Raw genomic sequence first — 7,774 nt, forward strand, 5'->3', positions numbered from 1 at the left:
TCTCTTAGTTTCCTAAACCCCTCTACAACGGGGACACATCTAGAATTAAGAGGCCCGACACATTCACAGTGCTTAAAAGAGTGCCTGATACTTACTTACCTGTACTTACAGAGTCACAACAACCCTATAAGAAAGATGGTACTTGATATTTTAAAGATAAGGAAGTTGAGGCTTTAAAGGGGAAATAGCTTGACCAACAGAAGTTGATAGAGCTGGGATTTTGAACTCAGGTGCTGAATTATTAATTGCTTTGCTATTCCACATCTAATCTAAAGCTTAAAGTCAAGACTATACACAGGATATTCTAGGCCAGGGAATGTGGTTCCAGGCTGGAAAAGCATATAGTCGGCCTCCATCAAAGTGGGACTGGCTATTGCACAGGCACATCTCCGGTGGTGGGCTACATGTCTGAGTAACACAATTGCTTCTGCATCATTGGGCATCACTGTGGCAGGAACAGCATCGTGACCCTGGAGACGGACAGCTGGAAGTTCGCCCCTAGCTCTGTCAGCTTCCTGGCTGAGTGACCTTGGGCAAGGAACTAAAATCTCTAAGCCTCACTTTACCCATCTGTGAAATGAGACGGCTGGGTCACCTAAGTCAAAGGAAAGAAACTTCTAGACTGATGTGACCTATTAAGTAAAGAAAGCCTGTGAAATAGTTCAGAAAAAGGAAATGAGGTTTCCCCACGCCCTGCGCTGTTGAAACTTGTGGCCACCTAAATCCTTTGAGACTCAGTTTACTAACCTGATAAATGGGTAGAATTAAAATAATTCGGACTAGAGTCAGTGTGTGTGCAGTGTACCTGGCTCTGGAGCCCAGTAGCCCCCATGTTGGGGTTGACTATCAGATCTTCCCTTCTCTTGCCCTTTTGGTAAGTCTGAATCTGAGGGTCTCGTGTGTAATCCAAGCACAGTAAATCCAATGATGCAGAATTTAACTGAAGAATTAGAGGTAGTGTGCATTAAGCATCAGGCACATAGTAGGGCGGCAGTTAATTGGAAATAATGCTCTTAACACCCACCAGAGCTACTCTTCTGGGGAGTCTCCTTTGGGCCAGGCCCTGTGCTGACATTATGTGTTCTGAGCCCCTGTCATAATTCAGAGGAAGCACACAAAGCTGCTTTATACACTGCAAAGTCGGTGCACATACACATGACCCCAGCAGAGGCCCTGGGGTGCCCTGAGGAACAGAGACCCCATACGGGGGAGACCTCGGTCAGTCAAAGATGGTTCAGTGTACCCCACCCCCTCCCAGTACACACCCTAAAAGTTTTCATTTGTTAGAATTTGAGACACTCGCGAGGCAACAAAGGCAACAGCAGAGCCGCTGCTGCAGCAAGGCAGAGATGAATCGCCCGTTGGGTTCTCTGCAAGTTGCAACAGCACGTAATGACGGCCTTTTCCTCCACTCATAAACCACATATGGAATTAATAGCACACCAGCATCAAACCAGACCAGGCCGGGTTTATTCACCAGAAACAATGAGACGTTAAGAAAGCAGGGCCAGGAGAAGCAGAGAAGCTTTAACAAGCTTCTAGGTGGGATTTTTATTCCCCCTCCCTTTTCACTTTATTGAATCTGGTCCTTGCTGATTTGGTTACAGCCTGTGATTTCAGTTTATGATTCAATAACCCATTTGAAAGCTTGTAAATAGCACGGTTCTGCTATCTGCTCCCTCCTCCCCAAGGGGGTTGCCACTGAGGAAAGCGGGGGAGCTCCTTCACTCTTGAAGCTGGTAGCACAGCCCTGGGGTGTGATGCTGAGCAAGGTAGACCCGGGTGGGCTCTTGACCAGTGGTAAGGTGGACCTAGCCTCAGTCATCAATTGGCGTACAGGACCTGCCAATCCAAAAAAGGACTTTTATCACTGCAGATAAGACCATGCATGGCTGTTCCTGCCCTTCCCACCACCCCCAGGGCGGAGGACCCCGCTGGCACGAACCTCGGCTCACCTCTCAGCAACCCATGCAAGAGGCTGACTGCGTGATTCTGCTTCATAAAGTCTATGAGTCTTCACAGCCAAAGTTCAGCAGAGGGTCATCCACTCCCTCTTCCCCCAACTTTCATGACTCAGCCCTCTGCTAACTGGCTAACTTGCCGGTCCCAAGGAAAAGATTGGCAACGTGGCACAGGACCCCTGCCAGAGGCAAGCCAGGTCCAGAGCAGAACCCCCTCTGGCAGGCAGGTGCATGGGGGAGCCCAGCCAAGATGGACCCCGGGCAAATACCCAACCAAGAAGTGATTGTTGGTGTAACTCACTCATCTGGAGGGTCACTGACTCCTGCATTGCTTCTGGGGCATCTCACTTGACCAAGTGACCAAATGATTAGATGAATGATGCAGCTCACTAGCTCATTGGCCCTGTGAGTGGGAGAGATCTGGCGTTTGGGATTCTGTGCTCCTGAGTCTATGTGGCTTAAGTTCCTGCAGCAGAATTTAGGCTTGATTCTCTCCCAGGGAGCAGCCTGGATGACCCAAAGAGCTTCATGCTAATCTTGGCCCCCATTTTGGGTTTCCCTTTGACCTCAGGAGGGCAGCCTGGTGCCAAGCTCAGTGTGCAGGAAAGTGGAAACTGGTGTGAACAGCTGAACTGGAACATTTCATGACTCCTGCCTACAGGGAAAAGCCCATGTGCCATGGATGGATCTCCAGGCTCTGGTTTTATTTACTTTGTGGCCTATTTGCCTGCCGCTTTATTACCATACTCCCTAAGACAGGGTTCACAGTTCTGTTCAGTGGTTACCATCAACACCATACTGTCTTTGTGCTTACCATCTCTCCACCTGATGTGCCTTTCCTCCATTTAAACACCCAGCAAACTCCTACCCATACTGCAAAACCCAGGCAATATAGCCCTTCTGTTTTCCCCAAACTCAGCTCCAATTCCGCTGATACTGAAATAATGTAATAGCATGTCTGACAATCTACCAGCCCCCAAACAAGACTATGAACTCCCCGAGAGCATGCTCAATGAAATTGAAGGGACTATATGAGTATACGAGTGAATGAGTGATTAGTGTGGCCACCTTTCCAACAAGGTACAATGGTGATATGCAAATATCATGAACATTGGTATGAAAAGATCTGAGCTCAAATCCAAACAGTTGTTACTTCATGAGACCTGGCTAATTCCATTGTTTCTTAGGAATCTGTTTTCCCATCTCGAAAATGGGACCACATATGTCACATCCTTCCTCCTGCCAGGAGATTCCTGCCCTCTTCTTCTGCAGGTCCCTGGCTCCTTGGCTTCCTTCTTGGCACCTCTGTCAGAAATAGGAGACCCCAAGAGGATGGGAATCAGGGAGAGACTGGAGCTCAAGGTTTTCTGATGACTATTTTCCCTCCCTGAGGAGGTCCCCATCAGCATCATATTCATAATAATAACTCCCACTTATCAGAGAGCCTGTAGAACTCTCTATTCATTGTCCTATCAGGTGAATCCTCCCAGTGTTCTGTGTTAAAAAGGAGAACACTAGATTCCAGGAGGGGATTTCCTGGACTCTCTCTAGCTCTCACTGTTCTGTTTTGAACTTTTTAACCTTAGACATTGTGTCTCTGTGCAGTTGATCATGGGGAGACCAATTTTGGACTTGAAACTGATCTCAATGACCCCATGGTTTGGGTTTCCTGGACTCTGGGCTCTGTTCCCTGGGAACCAGGTAGTAGTTAATGGAAGCAAGACCCAGGACAGTTCCCTGGACTTGGAGTAGCCTTAGTGAGGTGCTTCTGTCTAAGCCAGCAAGGTCTGACAGGTTCTCCGCACTTCCAAGATTCCCAACGTGACATTTCTTCAATGCCTGATATTTTCCAGGCTCTGTAGCAAGAGGAGGAGATGCAGAAATAAATGGCAAAATGGCATTGTTGTGCCCTCAAAGGCCTCCCAATCCAATGGCTAGGCAGCCAGTAAGACAAGCTTGTGGTGAACAACACTTGTGAGAACTCATTTCATCATCATTTGCAGTCAGTTGCTCATGGCTGCCTGAAGCATCCAGGAATCAGGAAGAAATGTTGCTATGATTGATTAGCAATGTCTGCCATGTGCACAGCTATGATATTTCTGGCCTGTGTGCCAACTATCTGCTAAGAAGGCCAAGAAGAAAGGGACCTATAGAAGAAAAGGGCGGGAGTCCCCTGGCAGGAGGATGGAAGGGACATATCAGATGATGGAATGTCGTTACATCATCACTTTGTGGTCTCATTATAGATATGGGAAAACAGGCCCCAGAGAAACAATGGAACTGGCCAGGGGTAACAATTACCACTCTTAAGAGGTATGGTGGCCTACTCGATCACAGAATTGGAGAGAAGCATAAAAAGTGAAGATTTCTCCAATCTCAATCTGAGCATGGACTATATGTCTTGAAAGAAGGAGGGATTCCTACATCTAGGAGAATCAAAAAGGCTTCCCAGAGGTATTGACAAGCGAGCTGAGCTTGAAGGATCAGTAAGATTTCAACATCTACTTGTGGATCCCAGAGGTATATTTGAGCATCTACTGCACTTCCCATGTTTCTCAGGCAGGGATGAGAGCAGAGAGGGCTTTAAAGGCAGCTGGATCAGCCAAAGCAGAGGTAGAAGGGCCATCTTGAATGTAGTGTGGTTAAGGGCCAGGGAAAGCAGTGTAAGGAGAACAGCATCAGGGAGTGACAGCTCATGAAGATTCTGGGGCTGTGGCTTTGGCTTTCAACTTGCAGGCTCTGGGAGCAAGAGGGGACCTTGAACTTGAGCTGAATTTCCCTGGCTCCTTGCAAGGGACCCCCAGCGAGGAGTGGCTGCAGGGCTGAGGAATCTTCTCCTTGAGTGTTCTGGGCCAAGAGAACCAAGTTCCTGCAGCCGTGAGGATGCGCTGCTATTTTAAGCCACCTGCCAACAGCCTGCCTGCCTCCCCCGCTGCTGCCTTGACATGCGGCTCCTGACAGCGAGCCTGGTGTCGCCCTAGCAGACAGCGCTGGGCGGCTGGATGCAGACACGCACCCCAGCAGGTGACAGCTGTGGGGACCCCTTCCCACCCTTCCCACCCTTCCCACCCAGCCTCCTTGACCTGCCAGCTTTGGCGGGGGCGGAGGAGAACCCAGCATCCTGTCTAACTCAGACACCAGGCAGGCAGACCTGAGTGCAGGTGTCTAGCCTTGCAGATCCTTACAGTGCGACTATGGGAAGGTTAAATACCTCTCTGGCTGGAGCCTCAACACTTGCTCTGTAAAATGGGTACAATGATGAAATAACAGAACCTCCTTCACAGGGTGGTTGGAAGCTCCTTACATGTGTAAGGCACCTAGTACAGTGCCTGGGACCTGGTGGGAGAGAATCTCTATAAACCATGCTCCCTCTCCCTCTCCTTATCCTGCCTCAGTCCTCACCACCTGGCAGAGTAAGTGCTCAATAAATTAAAAACAGGAGGAATGGTCTTTGGTAAGTGACTATTTCTCTCGGGCTCCACTTGCTCTCTATAAAGCATCCATTCAAATGGATGAACCTTCACTCATTCATTCGCCATGAGTCACCGAGGTGGTACTGTGCACAGAGCACTGAGGCTCAGTGAAACAGAGCTGTGCAGGCCTGCTTGACCATGATTGGAGCATGCTGTCAAGGCCCGTTCTGCTCCCATGTGGGTCACGATTAAATTCCAACTTCTAACAGGGGACCAAATCTGATTTCAGAACAGGTAGAACCTAACCCAGTCTCATCGTTGTTCATAAAGCAAGAGCCAGATTTCATGTCCAGCTTGCCAGTGCCAGATCTAGTCAGGGAGGAAAAGGAGGACCCAGGATTATGGCCAAGCAGAGCAGAGGAGCAATCCACGGTGGAAAGCGAGCTGTTGTCCCAGTGGCCTGTAATTGCCAGGGAAACTCCCACCTGGCCAGTTGGGTAAGGCCGGCAATGCCACCAGCAGGTTCCAGAACATGTCACGCATTGTCTGGGGTCAGAGTGTGACATCTCAGGCTGACTAGAGAGGAAGACCAGGAAGCTCAGCCCACAGGGTGGGGTGAGTGAGGGGGCTCTTCTAGGCAAGCCCACACTCTCGGTGCCTGCTTAGTTCTGACCAGGTGCCACCCTGGCCCTGCCCAATTATATTCCTCGGAATCAAGTACACTCTGACATTTCAAAATAGCATCTGCACCAGAAATTCAAACTTCTTGATGACAGTTCATTTTCCCCTGTGATGGATTGGAGTGGGCTTTCTGCAGGCAGCCTGGGCTCACGTCCTGGCTCTGTCCTTACCAGTTGTGTGAATTCAGGTAATTTTATCCAACCTCTTTGTGCATGTTGCTTCATCTGTAAAACAAGGATAATAATCATACCTATCTCCTTGGGTATTTAGGGAGAGAAAATGAGTTGATATATATATAAGATGCTTGGATTAGTACTTGGTACTACAGATACTGGGAAAGATTTGCCCATCTTAATATCATTACTGTTTGAGTTGTTTACTTGTGGCATCACTTAATGAAAAACCAGCCATTAAACCAACGAGGATATATCTTTTTGCAAAAGTTGCACTGGTTTGGGGAAGTAGGATAAAGGAACCTTAGCCCCAAAAGGGAATAAGTTCTGAGACTCTCTCTGGATACCTAAGTCTTCTCTTCCCTGGAGCAGTATTAGACATCCACACACTGGCCATGGTAGACAGTGCTTGCTTCCCCAGCCCTTGACATTGGACTTGTCCATGTGATTTGCTGTGGCCAGTAGGCTATGCTTTATTAGCAGACAGGATGCTGGCAGAGGTTGTGCTTGCTCCTCTGCCAGCAAGTGACCTTCCCCTCCTGCCTGGAGTGAGACAGGTGGGAGCAGATCTCACCCAGACCCACGCCCTGCAGCCCAGTTCAGCTGAGCACAGCGAGGCTCAGCGGGAATGTGACCTTCCTGCAGACCTCTAGCGAGAAAAATAAATATGTTTTATTGACAACTATTGAAATGTGGAAGAAATTTGTTACTCAGCATTATCGCAGAAATAGCTAACTGATATATCTGCCAATGCATTGCCATCAAAGGGTTCTTGTGATGATTAAAAGAGATGACATATGCAGAGTGTTTAGTACGAAGATAGACACACAGTAAGCCTTCAACTGACCTCAGCTATATTTTTTATCACCATCATCATCATCACCGTCAACATCATCACCATCACCATCATCATCATCATCATCATCATCAATCGTCATGATCTCCACTTCCCCCACAGCTGGACCCCTTCGCAGGCGCTCCCCTCCTAACTTGAGGTCAAGTGCTCTCCAGGGGCCCAGTACATTCCCCCACCCACTTCCCAACCTGCCTCTCCTTGATGTTCTGAAGAAATGAGAAAGAAGTGTTAAATTTGTTCTTGGCTACTTTTCCTTGCAACTCCCAGAGGCCCTGCTTACAAACTGAATCAGTTATCAGCTAGTTAGGCTGGCGGTCCCCGGAGGTGCCGCTTGAATACAGATAGGGACCCATGCATTATTCAGTGCGAAGACGGGGAGAAATGAGCAATGCGTCCAAAGCCAGAACAGCAGTGGCAGTAAGGGAATAATTAGCGAGCTGTCACTTGTCCCTGTCACTGTTTCCTCCCTTAACACATGAGGGAAAATAAAAAAATAAAAAAATAATTTTTTTTAAAGGAAGAAGAAAAAAGGCAGGGAAGATCATCTTGCTTCTCAAGGCAGCTGGTAGGTTAAAATGTGACACCAAAGAAGCTTGAAGCAAGAGCTCTGGTTCCGCTCACAAAAGCCATGGCCTGAGGACCCCCCCAATATTTTATTGAACTCCCCTTCCTGCTTGATGATTCATGAGC

This window comes from Talpa occidentalis, unplaced genomic scaffold (assembly GCF_014898055.3).
Source record: "Talpa occidentalis isolate TD23 unplaced genomic scaffold, MPIMG_talOcc4v2.1 talOcc4.14, whole genome shotgun sequence".
NCBI lineage: Eukaryota > Metazoa > Chordata > Mammalia > Eulipotyphla > Talpidae > Talpa > Talpa occidentalis.